Source organism: Cetorhinus maximus, chromosome 6 (genome assembly GCF_964194155.1).
Source record: "Cetorhinus maximus chromosome 6, sCetMax3.hap1.1, whole genome shotgun sequence".
NCBI lineage: Eukaryota > Metazoa > Chordata > Chondrichthyes > Lamniformes > Cetorhinidae > Cetorhinus > Cetorhinus maximus.
The window spans coordinates 88,956,773-88,974,738 of NC_135884.1; the positions used below are offsets into that span (position 1 = coordinate 88,956,773).

At 47.1% G+C, this 17,966-nt stretch overlaps 1 pseudogene; it reads left to right on the top strand.

Annotated features, from left to right (window-relative positions):
- The first annotated feature begins 17,101 nt into the window (after window positions 1-17,101).
- On the top strand, window positions 17,102-17,449 carry LOC144681353 (U6 snRNA-associated Sm-like protein LSm8 pseudogene; annotated as a pseudogene).
- The last annotated feature ends 517 nt before the right edge of the window (window positions 17,450-17,966 follow it).

Sequence of the window (17,966 nt, forward strand, 5' to 3'; positions counted from 1 at the left end):
TTAAAATAAGGGGTGAAATTTTGAAGGGGGTGCAGGAGCGTAAAGACTTGGGTGTATATGTGCATAGCTCATTGGAGGTGGCGGGGCAGGTGGAGAGAACAGTAAATAATGCATATAGTACCCTGGGCTTTATTAATAGGGCATAGAGCACAAGAGCACGGAAGTTATGCTGCATTTATATAAGACACTCATTAGAACTCAGAATTGTATTGTGTACAGTTCTGGGCGTTACATTATAGCAAGGATGTGAAGACGTTGGAGAGAGTGCAGAAGAGATTTGCAAGAATGGTTCCGTGGATTTGAAACTCCAACTATGATGATGGATTGGGCAGCTTGGCACTGTTCTCCTTGATTGAAGAAGGCTAAGAGGGGATTTGATAGAGATGTTCAAAATCTTGAGGGGGCTGGACAGTGTAAATAGGGAGAAGCTGTTCCTGCTTGTAAAAGAATCAAGAACGAGAGGGCACAGATTTAAAGTGATTTGCAAAAGAGGCAAATGCGACGTGAAAAAAAAAGCTTTTTCACACAACGAATGGTTTGGGTCTGGAATGCACTGCCTGGAAGTTTCATGGGGACAGGTTCTATCGAGGCATTCAATGGGGCATCAGATGATTATGTGTCTAAAAACAACGCGCAAGGATATGGGGAAAAGGCATGGCAATGACCCTAGGACACAATGCACATTTGGAGAGCCGGCGCAAGCACGATGGGCTAATGGAACCTTCCATGACGTTAATATTCTGTAATTCCGTGTCCTTAACATGAAAAGGGGTGGTGAGATGGATGGCTCAGCTGTAAGCCTTTAATGTTCCTGGCCTGAGGACAAGCTATGTTTGCTCCTTCATTGGTGTCCATCATGCAGCAATCTACTTGCACCAATCAGTGCAGCAGTCCAGGAAGTTTAAGAAGGGCGGCCTTGGCCCCAGATTTTGCGATCAATGGCAAAGCAAAGGTATTTGACCCCCAAAGAAAGATGCGCTGAGGGATCTAGTAAACTCTGTGAAGAGTAATTCATCACTTCGACTTGCAATTGATTGTAGCTCTGTTTAGTGAAGCTGCTGTGATGACATCAAGCCGCTCCAGCAACGAATCACGTTAAAGCATTTCACAGCCAACCAACCCGTACTACTACAGCACTTTTAAAACATTTTGGACAGAGTGAATAAAGATTAGGATATACAATTGGGATTTAGATAGAAACTAAAAATCATGATTTTATTTTTTAATCTAGCAACTAAACATACTTGAGAAATTTAACATTACATTTTTTTTCGTGGCTGGATCGGTTTTTCAGTAGTCATTGAACAGGTTGTCATTTTAAAAAAATATATCTACATGTCACTGAAAAAAGTTTAACTTCTTGTAGGTTTTCTAACAGATTAATGAGAACGGAAAAGTGGAACTTCTCGCCAAATTAATTCATTTCGCTATCTGCTAGTTCTAGGAGGTAGCGGATTGGGAGGGTGTCCATCGTGCCATTGTGCAGTCTGTGGTGGAGCAGTGAATGACAAGCCACAACTTTAGGGCTTACACATCTTTCTGCGCTTGTGCTAAATCCTGGAGTCGCGATTAGATTCAGAGGAATGATAACGCCGAGTGTTCATATCAAAACCCCTCCAAATTCCAGGCCCTTTAATTTCCTATGTAGTTGCACTCACATGAGTACCGAGACGCAAACTGATTATGTAAGTTAAGAGATCACGGAAAATTGAACTTAAATAAGTTAGATGCATAACTACAGTGCACACAAAAGCTCTTGACCCTTTACGATCATCTATCAATCCCTCCAGCCAAAAGCATCTCTGAGCAGAAAACTGGCCTTGCCTCCACGTAAAAAAACTCAGACGTGTTTCCTGAGCTTATGCTTGTAGCGAGACTCTCGTGCAATTGTGACCTGATTTCAGGTGCAGCAGTCAATAAATTCATTTTATTCCAATTTGTAATTGCTTTTAACTTATCCTCACTGAGAGCTGCCCAAGTTCTGTTTATTTTAATGCGTTTTTATAACATAAGTCACCTTAAAAAGTGAAATGTGTCCTTGATTGTAGGCCCCTAAATTTGTTGTGTCTAATTTACATGAATTAATTGAAACGTTAGCTTCCATATTTGAAGAAGTAGTATATTATGTGATATATTGTGATATGTGATATAGCAGTATATGATAGGAAGAATTAATGACAACCCAACAAATGTAGTGGAAGTTGATCCATGCCTATGGAAACATTCCCCTGATGAGTCAACTCTTGAAGGAGAGGGGAGAAAATGACAGGGTATTCCACTGAATGTGCTTAGAGCCTACAAACTACTTTGAAAATGTTACATATCGATATGATGTTAATTTGTGTGCTACAGAAATTGAGTTGTTCACAGTGTTGAAAGGGGCAAGGGGTATATTCTTATATAAAGTACATTTATGAGTTCTAAAGTTGTTAATGTAAGCCCTTTATTTGACAAATTGGTCAGTTTTCAAAAGTACCTGTATCGGATTTTTATGGAAAAATTAACTTTTGCCTTGATGTGAGGCCCTGGGTTTAACTAATCCATGCCTAGTGCATTAACATCCAAGATTAAAAGAAAATAATCCGCCTTGATTACATTTATTCTCAGGATTTTGTAGTCAGTGGAGAAGGAACTGTGCTCACCATTCCCTATGCTTACAGCTACACACAGACCTTTTTGCAGGCTTTTAAGTGCCAAGGTGCTGTCACCAAGAGTCTCATCCAGCACTGCATCTTCTACAAGCGATCTGTAGCATGTGTGAGCTAAGGGAATTTACAGCAAGGCTCCTCACCCAATCAGATTGAAGAATTCTCACTGCTAAACTTGCAGACCTGGGAGGGGAGAGTGGAGAAATGGAACTGATTGGATTGCTCTATGGAGAGCCGGCACACCCTCAATAGGCCAAACTGTCTCATTGTGTGCCATAATTGAGCTGTAGCAAAGCTTGTGGAAGGGCAAGGCAACTTGGTTCAGCAAAGCCTGTATTTTCATGTTTATCTGCACATATGCTGACCCAGAAGTTGTTGTTCAATTTACTCCACGATCGCAGGAACTCCTGTTAGCTTCACCATCAATTGTCTTGCAAAATTCAGGCCAGTGTCTACAGTCAGCCTGTATTATATTAAAAATGATTGGCTAACATCTCAGATAATGTAATCATGTTTGCCACAGAGAAAACGAGACATAAATGTTACCCGCATCGGCTATTGATGGGATTTTGCTGGGCAGGTATGATGTGTTTGCAGAGCAACACTTGTGACACACTCATACTTTGCTTTGTCAAGGGCAGGGTTATTCTTCAAAGCATCTGGCCGGAATTTTCCAGCCCTGTTGGCGTCGGGTATCATGGCAGGCGGGGGAGGAATAATATGGTGAGAAGGCGAAAAATCAGTTTTAGGTCATCATGAAACCATTTGCGAACATTCGCCAACACCTGTCAATGACGGGCCATATTTCTCTTCACTGGACACCAAGAACGTAATTTTAATACAATTTCATCTAATTATAAGCCCCATTAGCCAATCATTAGGAATCAACCATTAGGAATCAACCCCTCACATCAAATTTACCGCTCACGTCGGTGGGGCTTCAGAATATCATGATTCACGACTGCCTTTAAAAAGACTCCGCCTGGCGACCTGAACTTCTGCCCGCAGGACATCAAGGATGAGGCCCTGCGCATTCACAGGGAGCACAGGCAAGTCGCTTTGTCCTGGCTGCCTTTCAGTGCAGTGCCGGGGCAAGGGCCCCAGTGCGGTCCAGACTGGGGGGGACGGGGTTGTGGGGTGGTGCGAAGCAGCACAGGAAGACTGCAGGGAAGTCTCAAGCACATGCTGGGGGAATGGTAGGAGGAAGGAAATGGCCATGCACTTGAGAAAGTTTGTCAGAAGTGAGCATTCTTTGACCGCTGAGACTGTTCAGCTGCAGCTCCATTGATATGCTTCGTGTTGAGCCTCTGAAGCTTCTCTGCCCACTAAAGCAACATAAAATCATAAAAGTGAAACCAATTGCTGCGGAGATTTTCACCCCTCGGGTGCAGACTGCAAGTCAATGTGTGTTTTACGGGGCAGCAGAGTAATTAGCCGACTAGGAAAGTTGTAGAATCCCCTTGCAAAGAAGTGTCCATGGCACAGCCTCCGGTGGAGGCGCTAATATCCCCTTGTAATGCCTCTATTAAGGTATGGACCAGCATCCAATATGGCTCAAGCTAACAGCGCAGCCTTGCAATGAGGGTTAGCGGAATGCCTGCACCTGAGTTGAGAGCACAGCTTGCAGTCCAATGGCTGAAGCTGCTGCAAATTGGTCAAGTGGAGTGGGGCGGAGGTGGGTACAGTTTCGGACAGCCATGAAGAGCACTACACACTGGCCACCCAAGTGATGGACACCACTCTCCTGTATGTGAGAAGGGGCCTTCAGATTTAATAATGAAGTGCTCTTAGCACCCCACACCCATGCTAACCCACACGTCTCTCTGTTTGATCCTGCATGATCATGGATCCTGGTGATTTAGCAGTATGCCTCATGGCTTACAGAAACCAGAGAATAGGAAGGAGAGATTAGCGGAGACGCCTGACTTGGCAAAGGGACGAGCACATCCACCAAGATGAAGGGGCAGCAGGGTCTGCTGCGCACATACTGGCAGGTGCCCTATTAGACACAGGGTCTATCGACAGCGCCTGTCATTCCTGCAGATGACTGAAAACCAGTGTCGCCGAAGATGGTGCATGTCTTGGGAAATGATCAATCACATAAGTCACCTGCTGCAGGATTTGGCATCACGGGGACATGGAGGGCATCCACTGTCAGTGGCCATGAAAGTGATTGTGGTGCGCAATTTTTACACCAATGGCTCCTTCCAGGCTACACAGGTGCCTCCATGCACAAGTGTATCCAGGAGGTCACGAATGCGATCTTCTCAATAGCACAGTACTTTGTGCATTTTGCCCTGGGTCAGGAAAGCCAGGATGCAAGGGCGTTGGGGTTTGCACCGATCTCAGGTTTTCCACAGGTGCTGGGTGCCGTCCACCACACTCACCTGGCACTTTGATCTCTGTGGCAACATGCTGTCAATTACATCAACAGTAAGTGCTTCCACTCGCTCAATGCTCAGCTGGTGTGCGACCACCACAAACACATCCTGCAGATTTGCGTGCATTTCCCAGGAAACGTCCAGGACTCCTACATCCTTCGAAGGTCCCAAACCCTGACACCTTCCAGGTCCACAGAGACTGCAAGGTTGGCTCCTTGAGGGCAAGGGCTACCCACAGAGGACGTGGCTGATGATGCCCGTGTGGTGGCCCAGACTGCATCAGAGAGACGGCACAACGATGCTCATGTCACATCTCGGGTTTTGGTGGAGCAAACCATAGGCATTCTGAAACTGAGGTTCCATTACCTAAGCAGGCCTGGTGGAGCAGTGCAATACAGTATCCAGAGGGTGTTGCACACCATCGTCACTTGCTGCGGACTCTACAACCTGGCTCTGCAAAGGGGAGGGGACCTGGCTGACGAAGAGATGGAGGAGTTACACATATCCTCCGATGAATAGGATGCCGAAGGGGCTGATGTTGAAGAGGCCCTCAAAGGCGGGGTTTCCGGTGAAGAGGCCATCACAATGGCCAGACGAGGCAGGCGAACAATGGAGGCCCTGATAGCCGCAAATTCGTGGAGGATGGTGATGAGATGCAATGAGGAAATCCACAATGTGCATCTGTGAATGTTTGGCACCTGTGTGGCTAATGGCACAATGCCCAGGCCCATGTCATGGAGATGTAGCGGAGGCCCTAATAGTCACTAGATTCCAGGAGAATGATGACAACATGCAGCGGGGACACTCCATAGATCTTCAATTGCCTCTGTGAATGTCTGACTCCTGCCTGGGTGAGGGCGTCTCGCTTGCACTCTGTGATTAGGATCATATCATGGAGATGCAGCCATGAAACTTTAAATGCACCCGATTGTTTGACAGCCTTGCCTGAAACCTTCAGGAGCACAGTGACACCAGTCACATATGCTGATGATATGGGGGCCAGCCCCACCGCAAAGGTGCTGAGAGCATACAGAAAGAATAATGGAACTCTGTGATTCCTGCCCACAACATTCTGGCAGCACTGACAAGCATCATGGAGGTTCAGGCATCACAAGTGTGCCGGGTGAGTGTTAAGCCGGACCATCACTTTGGCCTGAAGGTTACACACTGCACAGGGAAGAGGCCCTGGGCTGAGACACCTGCTTTATCTTGTGCAGGAACCAAGCTTTCACATCTGAGTGACATGAGTGAACATGAACACGAACACGGACACGAACAAGGACCCATAGGCCAGGAGAATTTCCTGGGAGTTTATTTACGATAGTGAGCATTAATGTAACCGGCCTGTGCAAGTATACGTTCCTAATCCTGTCGCTAAGCCTTGGTGGCAGCTCCAGCAAATATGAGATGCCGAGTCCAGAGGCTCCTCATCTAACTCAGATTCAAAAGATTTTCGGCCTCCAGCTGTCCTCTGTGTGCCAGAAACCTGGGAAGCCCCTGCTGCTGCCTGTTGTGGATCAGACATTGTGATGTGCTTACCAGATTGTGACCGCAAACCTACTCAACAACTGGGTCCTACTGAGATGTGTGTCTGGCCTGTTGGGAAATGTGGGTGAATGCTGTGATGGGTCTTCAATTAAGTTGTCATCAGATTCTTCTTCTGACGTGCCTTCGGGCTTGATTCGGGGACCTGGGTCATGGACCCCCTCGGCTGCTTCCCAGATGTGCCTGTGAAAGCGAGAAGAGATAATGCGTGCAAGCCAGGTGACTGAGGAACAGGGTAATTGACTCACAGCTTGGTTGTCTGATGGATGTTGCACTGCTGGATCCTCAATTAGTTGAGCACTGCCTCCCTCACCGTCAGCACAGAAACGGTCCAGACCATCAACAGCCAGATGGATGACTCCATTTTCAAATTCCCCGAGGACCTTGATGTAAGGCACCAGTCTGCGACCTCTCCCTTTTGTTGTGTGGCAGATTGCCCTGCATGAATATAGATGGAGATAGTGCAAGCAGGACACCTGTTAGGCCAGATAATAAGGGTGCGTGGCATGTATGGATGGTGTGCAGTGCTATGGTCGGGATCAGAACATGTTCCGTGGGGCAGATTAAGGTGTGTGTGAGGGAATTAATGGTCATGTCCCTTAGACTGACAGTGAGTGAGATCCCTTTGGATGTGTGATGGGTTTGTGATTTGAGAGTGATGAGAAGAGTGACTTACCCTAGTGGAACGGAAACGATCATTGATCCTCTTCCGGCACTGGATGGCTATCCAATTTGGTAGGCATTGGCGCTGACTACCACTGCCATAGCCTCCCATGCTGGATGGGTGACCTTGCTTGCTGGTTTTCGCCCAGGGCAGGGTTAAAGGACTTATGGCCGGCCTCCATAGTGTCTAGTAGGCGCCCGAGTGTGGTGTCTCTAAATTTGAGGGCAGCATGTTTCCCCCCTTTGGCAACCATGACTTTCTAACAGTTTCTGATGCCTTAGAGAGTGCAAGCTCTGTGCAGGGGTACTCTTTAAATATGCCGCCCGGATTACTGAAGGCCTGTTGTGATAATGGCCCGGGCAGATCAGAAGCGGCCCGGCGTGTTTCCGGGAATGTATTATTAACAAGGTTGGATGCACAAGGAATGGGAAAATTTAGCGTGAAAAGCCGTCATTGTGGCCGGTGGGTAAAACATCATTTTTCCCGCCCGCTGCCGCACTCTGTGCAAATCTGGGACGATTCCACTCTCTGTATTTAAGAGCAACGGAGTTATACCAGGAGAGATCAGTCCTAATCTCTTGAGTTAATTCAATTGGCCTGTAGTTCAGCATCATAGCAGTGAGATCCAAATCTGTGAAGACAAAGGCACATTCAATTTAGGATGTCTAAAGTTCAGTTTGCAGACTCAAGAATTGAAAAATTCTTAATTTGGCTTCAGAAAATTGTCTTGAGTATGGCTGAAAGCTCAGTACCTTATTGCTACTTATTTGGTGGTTTATTTCGCTTTTGTATAAACTACGATCTCAAAATAACCACTGCACCATCTCAACCTGAAATACATAATCTGACGCTGTAGAATTTTTCACTTCATTAAGGAAGTTACGAGTGTACATTGGGTACTCTATGCTCCTTCGAATGTATACTCCAATGATTGAAGTTAGATTGATAATGTTGAAGCACACAATGCTATTCCCTTTACAAATAGATTAACATGGAATGTAACAAGTTTAAATAATCACCAGAATACTGTTGCACACCCTTCTAGGTTAGAAACATACTTCATGGAATTTACATCTATTACTCTACAGCTCTGAGTGACAGGAAACAGCAACTTCATTTCCTGACCTACAATTCCTCAATTGCATGCATAATTGCATGTTACTGATTTCAATTGTACAACCTCTCATGCTAGCTACTATATTCAGTCAATGACCCAAGAAAGAATCACATGGTTTAATTTCGTTGCAACACAACTGTTGCAACACAGCAATACATTTTTGATTGAGCCAAAATATTTAGGTGGGAACAGGATCACAATTGGCCATGATGCCACCCATGATGGAGATGCAATTTGATATTCACCATGTACTTTCAGTCATGAAGGATGGTCACTTAGGGAAGGTAAATGCTAAATTTCCCCGTTGAGGAGAGGAGAGATTTTCAATGAATCATAACTTTTCTTATAGGAAAGAAAGGCAACATGTCTTCTTTCCGAATTAATTTAATAGTCCACTTACTGCATATGGGCTTAGTGTGCATTTTGCCAATGCAATTAATGTTCTAGGATAATATCACACAACCATTTATTGCTTAACATATGCTTTGTAAAATGTATCCAACTGCAGCTAAACTTTTGGTACCTTAATCCCTGATGTCCAATTGTTCAGCTACATGTGGCTATAAAATCCCTTGCCCCATGATTTGGTCATGGGGGTTATTATATATGACCTGCCACACCAGTTGCATCGGAGGCAGACAGCTCCTCATTACCATGACTGTATCATGGGGCTGAGCGGGTTCCTCAATTCTGCTGGTTTCTCTGCAATCAAGAGGGCAGTGTTGTGCTGAGATAATGTAGTGCAGGCAGTATTCTGTTCTTAAAGGCAATACACCCCTATTAAAGAGAAGCTGCACTGAATAATATTGCTGGAACGTAAATGATTAAAAAATGGAGCATAGATATAGTTCCATGTCAATGGATGCAGTTCTGGACGCATTAGTTGTCAAGGTGGGCAGGAGGAGAGTTGTCATGGTTTCGCAAGGACTATCCTAAGAAGGGGTTCAGGGCAGGTGACCAGGAAGGTCAATTACCAATGACCTGGCCTGAGGAACTGGCAGTGGTGCCACAAGAGGATTAATGACCTCACTCAGATGATCAAGGTTTAGCGAATGCATCTTCAAATGACATCTCCTAACTACCACAGTACCAACCTCTCAAGCTGTGCAATCCACCGCATGCTCATCACACAGTGAGCAGCATCCCCTGGCAGTCAGATATTCCACCACCTTGGTACTCTTACTAATGCAGCCAGCCTCACACCAGCCTCTCAATACCTCCACATAACCGCCAGCTTTTTGACTATGGCATGCACATCCTCCAAACATAGCATAACACAATCAAGGACATTCCGCCTTCTCTCTTGCAAGATGTGACACAATAGAAAGGACCAGGGCAGAACCTCTGGGGAAGTAGGACATCTGCATCTCGCATGCTAAGGAGTAGATTGTTATACGGATCATGGGTGCTGGCTACGATAGGGCCCCTGGCATGTAGCGTCGCTAAGGATGATGGGATGTTTCTGCCTTATGCCCGTTGTCCACGCCCAGCACACCCAAATCCTGCATGTCACATGATGAGTAAGCCGCTGATGATGTGGCAATGGGCCATTGCTTCCCAATCCACCACGCCTTCCTCGCAACAACCTTCTCTTTCTGAATTCGTGGTTTTGAAACCCAAAATCTGCACCCTACCCACACACGCACACACACATTCACACGCATAAACATACATACACAGAGCCCAAGGAGGAAGAGAGAGGGAAAGCAACTGCACAGACCTAATAGCGAGGACCCATCTTGATCTGACAGCTGAGGCCACCGGCTCAGTTGTTAATGCTGCACACCAATGGAGACTAGTATAGAGTGAAGATTACCGTGTGGTAAATCATATGGCCAGGAACGGGTTGCAGCTAGGTCAGGGGAAAGGGTGGTTTACTTATCAGCTCACCAGAGGATGAGATCAGAGACGGGACCTGCTGAAGATAGGTATTTAAATGGGGCAAGCAATCAGAGTGCTGATGGGCATGCATGCAATGTTCCTGGGCACATTGGTTGGCCTGGCAGACTGCTTCCAGTCACTGTCAAGAAGCATGGCAGAGTCCCACTCCAACTTGACAGGGGGTATCAGGCAAAACTTGCATTCTACATAGCCTTGAATCCATCTCCCTGTCATACTGCCACAGGCACTGCTATAACTAGTGCACCCTTTGTGTGGAATGGACACCTGCTCCTTCTCCATCCCAGTGGGGATGCAGCAAGATTTTCTGGAGGTCAGCCATCTCCGCTCCAAGACACCACAGCTGGAGTTCTTCAGGGCACTGGTCTCGGCCCAATCGTCCTCAGCTGCTTCATCAATGACCTTCCTTCCATTATAAGGTCAGAAGTCGGGATATTCACTGATGATTGCACGATGTTTAACACCATTTGCGACTCCACAGATAGCGAAGCAGTCCTTGTCCAAATGCAGCAAAACCTGAACACGAGCAGGACAGAGGCTAGAAATCCTGCGATGAGTAACCCACCTCCTGACTATCCAAAGCCTGTCCACCATCTACAAGGCGCAAGTCAGGAATGTAATGTAATACGCCCCACTTGCCTGGATGAGCGCAGCTCTCACAACACTCAGAAAGCTTGATACCATCCAGGAAAAAGCAATCCGCTTGATTGGCACCACATACACAAACAGTCAGTCCCTCCACCGCCGACGCAACGTAGCAGCAGTGTGTACCATGTACAAGATGTACTGCAGGCATTCAACAAGGATCCTTCGACAGCACCTTCCAAACTCCCAACCACTGCCATCTAGAAGGGCAAGGGCAGCAGATGCATGAGAATATCACCACTGGAAGTTCCCCTCCAAGTCACTCAACATCCTGACTTGGAAATATATCACCGGTCCTTCACTGTCGCTTGGTCAAACTCCTGGAACACCCTCCCTAACAGCTCTGTGGGTGTTCAAACACCACATGGGCTGCAGTGGTCCAAGAAGGCAGCTCACCACCAACTTCTCAAGGGGAACTAGGGATGGGCAAGAAATGCTGGCCGAGCAAGCAAAGCCCAATTCCCATGAATGAATATTTTTTTTAAATCTTCAAAATGACCTTAACCTGCAATATAGCTACCTGGCCATTTAAGGAATGCTAATGCATGTCCAGTCTCACAGCTGAATGCTTGTTATTTGAAAAGTAATGTACAGGTTCATTGCCTGGACCGGCATTGATCAAATTAGCAGCTGAGCTGTGTAACATCGGAATAGCACTCCTTCACAGCCTTCCAAAGTGGACCTCATTCTCAAGAGGGCGCCTCATGTCAGAGGTATTTGGCAGGGCAGGTCAGTTCAGCAAACTGACACTAGGTTCCCATCGTCTACTGGCTCTCAATACCAATTTCAGCCAATTGTTGAATGCACAGGTTAGGTCCAACATATATATATATATCAAAGCATATATACGCTGTTCCAAAGGCTTGAGAACTTGAGATTAACCTCGGGTACCTAGATTGGGCAAACGTTAGTTTAATCAACATTTATCTGTTATTGGAAAACCTGGGTATGTGGTTGACAATAGTAAATAGAAAATGGAACAATACCAAAATCAGCAATTGTTGGCAAGCAGGTGAAGTGCACCCACGTAACAAGAAGCCACTAGAAATACAATAGAGCAATCTTCAATTTCCACTCGAGAAGGGGGCAATTATTTAGACCCCGGCCTGATGCCAGCGGAGAGCTGCAGGTTCCACACAGTAATATTGCTGCAGCTCGCCAATTGTAAGAAGGTAGGAAATCGGCCAGCTATTGCTCAGCATGAAGAGTTGGAGAAAATTCAGGTGGGCAGAGGGTGGTACTCACGTAGGCAGCCAAGGGACGGGATATTTTCGGAACAGGAATTGCAAGCCTACTCTTCATGGACTCTCAAAAATAAAGATTAGAAATTTATTTCATTGTATTCTCAGTGGCCTCCAATGAATGGTTAAAGGCTGTTCAACACATAGCATTTGAATGTGGATGTGGATGGTGCCACGCACCCAATTGCTTCGCAAAATTTCAACTGGGATATTCAGGTGGGTGCAGGACCTTACTTTCCAAAGTAAGGAAACCTCTGACTGAAAACAGTCAAGGTGGCCTGCTCACCCATTTACAAGCCTACCTAAAAATTGAATCAGGTGACCATTGGTGTGCTTGCCTCAATTTCTATGCGAAAAACAGGCAGCAGCTGAAAACCATTCCCAATATTTACACCTCGAAAAAGCATAAGCACTTTTACAATAACACCAACGGCACTAATTTTGGAACTCGGAGCTTATGCAAGTGACAAACGAGTAGTTGTTAGGTAGGCAGTTGAGTCATACCAAGCACAAAGGAAGATGGTTGTGGTTGATAGAGATAAATCATCTCCGTTCCAGAGCATCATTGCAGGACTTCCTCAAGGTAGTGTCCTGGGGCAAACGAGCTTCAGCTGCTTCATCAATGACCTTACTTCCATCGGAAGGTCAAAAATGGGGATGTTTGCTGATGATTGCACAATGTTCAGCAGCACTAACAACTCATCAGATACTGAAGCAGTCCATGTCCAAATGCAGCATGACCTGGAGAATGTCCAGGCTTGGTCTGAAAGGTAGTAAGTAACATTCGCGCCACACAAGTGCCCAGCAATGGCCATCTTCAACAAGAGATAATCGAACCTTTGCCCCTTGACATTCAATGGCATTACCATCGCTGAATCCCCCAATATCAAAATCCTGTGGGTTACATTGACCATAAACTGAACTAGACAAGCCATATTAATACTGTTGCAACAAGAGCAGGTTAGGGGCTAGGAATCCTGCAGCGAGTAACTCACCCCCCTGCCTCCCCAAAGTGAGTCCACCTTCTACAAGGCACAAGTCAGGAGTGTAATAGAATGCTCCCCACTTGCCTGGATGAGTGCAGCTCGAACAATACTAAAGAAGCTTGACACCATCCAGAGCAATGCAACCCGCTTGATTGGCACTCCATACACAAACATTCACTCCCTTGACCAACGACACAAGATGGGGCAATCAAGACTAGAACTTACGAAGAATATAAAAATACAAAACTAAATGTTCTGTATCTGAATGTGCACAGCATTCTTAATGAAGTAAACAATTGATAGCGCACATTGAAGTAAATAAGTATGATCTGATAGCCATTACGTGACATGGCTGCACAAGGATTGGGTCCTGAATACTGAGGGCTATATGACATTCAGGGAAAATAGGAAGCTAAGTAAAGGTGGAAGGGTAGCACTGTTAAACAAGAATGAGATTTGTGCAATAGTTCAAGATGACCTTGGTACGCACCAATTACAAGGTGCAATGCAGGAACTCAACGAGCCTCCTTAGGCAGCACCTTCCAAACCCTCGACCACTATGATCTGGAAGGACAACGCAGCAGGTACATGGGAAGACCACAACTTGAATCTTCCCTCCAAGCCACTCACCATCCTGACCTCGAAATATATCACCATTCCTTCACTATTACTGGGCAAAAATCCTGGAAATCCCTACCTAACAGCACTATGGGTGTACCTACATCACATGGGCTGCAGCAATTCAAGGAGGCAGCTCACCACCACCATCTCGAGACCAATTAGGGATAGGCAATATATGCTGGCCTGGCCAATAATGCCTACATCCTATAATGAATTTTAAAAATGACAATCTACTGGCAGAATTTTATGGTCCTCTGCTGGCAGCCTAGCAGGCGAGGATTGGCATGTAATATTCCCCGGATGGCCTGTCTATCGCCCTGGCCTGTCCACAATTTTACAAGGTTAGATAAGGCCTAAACCAGACAACCCACCTTTGCCGCAATTCACTCTTAAGTGCGCGATTAATGACCACTCATGGGCTATTTCCCACCAAACGTCAATTTTGAGGGTAGCAGGAGGGATGTCAGGCATGTCACCCTGCTCTGACCTCAACTGCAAAGGGGAAAATGCCTCCCTCAATAGCCTCCTTTCCATATCAGGTCCTCCACCCGGCCCCACAACAAGGCTTGCCCACTGCTCCCTCGCCCTCCTTGCTTCTCCATTAAGACCCCTACCTATCTCTCCCCAGTGCTCCAAACCTCACTTCCCCAGCTAGACATAAGACAGGGTGCTTAACTGTCTTGTATTTTAAGGGATTGTCCCTTATTTTGGATGATTATCCCATGTCCCTAAAGGGACGCATTTTGTCCTTTACTCCTAGGACAGCCTTTGAGTCACTGAGCCTGGGGATCACATTTTTGCCTCTCTGTTTTCTTCTTTGAGCATGCACCCATCGCCGTCCCCACCCCAGTTGTGTTCTTATGGTTACCAGAAACCCCCACTCCAAGTTTCCAGAGTCAAAGAGCACCTTGTTTTATTTCATAAGAGTTGATCACCATGACATGTGACCACAAGATTTACCTGGTCCTAGATAGGACTTTTAACCTGGGGGCAACTTTTAATCCCACCCCCTGGCCACTAATGCTATTAGCACCATTGGGACTCCAGACCAGCCAGCCACAGGACTTCCTCCCAAGTGAAAGGCTGGAGACCCGTCTCCAGTCAATTAATACTCCTTGGGTGCTCCTCTGGCCACCCGAGGGGCAACCAGGACTCACCGGGAACCATTTGTTGGCTGTCTCACAGGGCCAGGAAATGTGCTAAGTACAGCCATCATAACCATGTCTCTCTCTCTCTCTCCATTTCTTGCTGCAGGTGGACCATGTCAGGATAATGGATCTGGTGACCTAACTGTATGCCTGATGGCCTACAGAGACCGTGGAAGAAGGAGGTGAGAGCGACTGAGGCACCTGGCTACGCAAAGGCAAGAGCAGAGGCTTTATGAAGAACGGGCAGCAGGGGCTCCTGCATGTGCTGCCAAGGAGCGACAGTGAACCGTGACTGCTCTGTGCCTAGCAACACCCAGGGTCTATAGACGCAGCCTGCCATTCCTGCAGAAGACTGAGAGCCAGTGTCGCCGATGGCTGAGCACGTCTAGGGACCTGGTGGCTCACATCTGCCACTTACTGCAGTGCTGGGCACCAAGAGGACATGGAAGGCATCCATTGCCACAGGCTGTGAAAGTGACCACGGGGCTCAATTTCTCTGCCAGTGGCTCCTTTCAGGGCTCCACAAGTGACCTCTGTGGGATTTCACAATCCGCCACCCAAATGCATCCATGAAGATGCATGCCATCTTCTCCATTGCACACAACTTTGTGCATTTAGACCGGGACCAGGAAAGCCAGAATGCAAGGGCCATTGGATTTGCCTGATCTTGGGATTCACACAGGTGCAGGATGCGATTGACTGCCTTCATATGGCGCTCAGGTCTCCATCGCTACACTCAGTGGACTTCATCAACTGCAAGCACTTCAACTCACTAAATGTGCAGTCAGTATGCGACCACCAAAAACGCAACCTGCAGTGTGCACATGGTTTCCAGGGAGTGTGCACGATGCCTACAACCTGAGTGGCTCGAAGATCCCTGCAGTCTTCCAGGGCCCACAGAGGCTGCAGGATTGCCTCCTTGGGTACAAGGGCTACACGCAGATGCCATGGCTGATGATGCCCGTGCGGCAGCCTCAGACTGCAGCCAAGCGACTCTAGAATGAGGCTCATGCAGCAGCTCGCAACTGGGTGGAGCAGACCATTGGGGTGCTGAAGATGGGATTCCAATCCAGTGGAGCCCAGCAATACAGTCCGCAGAGGGTATCACGCATTGCCATCTCCTGCTCTGCCCGTTACAACCTGGCCCCTGCAACGAGGTGAGGAGCTGGCTGAGGGGGAGGTGGAGGAGCTGTAGGTCTTCTCTGATGAGGAGGCTGCTGACAGGGATGAGGGCGAGTGGGTCCTCGGTCGTGACGACGACGGGAATGAGGCTCTCTCACTGGCTAGATGAGGCAGGCGCTCTCGGGAGGCCCTCATAGTTGACAAATTTGTGGAAGATTGTGATGCCATGCAGTGAGGTAACTTCGTAGATACTCACATCACAGTCGTGAATGTTTGGCTACAGTCTGGCTTATTGCAGCACGAATACCCTCAGTGGAGGCCCTAATAGTTGCTTGATGAAAGGTTATTGGGAGAGGGCAGGAAATTTGAGTTGAGGCCAAAATGAGATCACCCATGTTCGTAATGAATAGCGGGGCCGGCTCGAGGGGCTGAATTGTCTACTCTTGCTTCTAGTTCTTATGTTCTTATGTTGATCGTAGGAGGATGATGACATCATGCAGTGAGGAGACCCCATAGACCTTGACACGACCTCTGAGAATGTCTGACTCCTGTCTGGCCAAGGACAGCTTTCTTACGCTCTATGATCAAGGCTATCTCAGAGATGCAGCCATGAAACTTTAGGTGCATCTGATATTGTGTCCACCTTCAGCATCTCAGCCCTTCAGGAGCTGCTGCACAGCATCACTGGTCGCAGACGCTGGTGTGATGGGACCAGCCCCACCTTAAAGGTACTGACAACATACAGGGAGTATGAGAGAACTCTGTTGTACCTGCCTATTGCATTTTGGCAGCAAGGACCACCACTGCCGAGGTGCAGGCATCAATGTTGTTTCCAGGGAGATGTGAGGCTGGACCTTCATTGTGGTCTGAAGGCCGCACAGAGCACAGGGAAGAGGCCCTGGACTGAAACATTTCCCTTTTATCTTGTGCTGAAATGTTTCACATCTGAGTGACAAGAACACTACTCATCAGAGCAAGGAGCCAAAGACAGGGAGACATTCTTGGGAGTTTATTGACAATAGTGAACATTAAGTGCAATTGATTAGCAAGCGTGCCCAGGCTGTGCAACTGGCGGCGTGAGCGGGAATTTCCAGCCGGAGCCGCCGCTTAGCAACAACATGACCTCGGCCTTGGAGAATTACATCAACCATACTGTTGCAGTCGTTACAACAGATGGAAGAATGATTTTGGGAACGCGAAAGGGATTTGACCAGACAATCAACCTAAACCTGGATGAAAGTCATGAGCAAGTATTTAGTTCACAACAAGGAGTGGAACATATAGTACTTGGCTAGTACATATTGCGAGGAGACAATGTGGCAGCCGTTGGTGAAATAGATGAAGAAACAGATTCTGCAAGGGATTTGGGACAGATCAGAGCTGAACCTTACCATTCTGTGGTACACTGAAAGACGTAAGAACTTTGTGAATGAATAGCCGAGGAGAGTGGAAAACTGATGCTTTCACAATAGTGCATGTAGGCAATTTGATGATTAAAGGTTGAAATAATATTTCCTATTTGAATATTTTAATTTCTTTGTAGCATTGAATATGTACACAAATATTCTTTTAAAACACGTAAAATGCAATTTAATTCTCTGGAAGAGGTTGCCAGGATTGGTTCGGTGTGGGCTGGACATCAGGGTGGTTCTCTTGGCTTATGCTGATGATGTGCTCCTCATGTTCACCGGCCCAGCTGACCTATGGAGGGTGCGTGAGTGCCAGGAGACCTGCACTGCCACGTCCTCTGCCAGAATCAACTGGGGAAAATGTTCTGGATTCCTGGTAGGTCAGTGGCAGGTGGTCCCCGAGGACATCAGGCCTTTCACGTGGAGCAGAAGCAGCCTCATCTACCTGGGGGCCCATCCCTGCACTGCTCAGGAATCCTGGCCAGCAAACTAGCAGGAGCTGGAGACCAAAGTCACCACTCACCTGCGGCGCTGGACAGG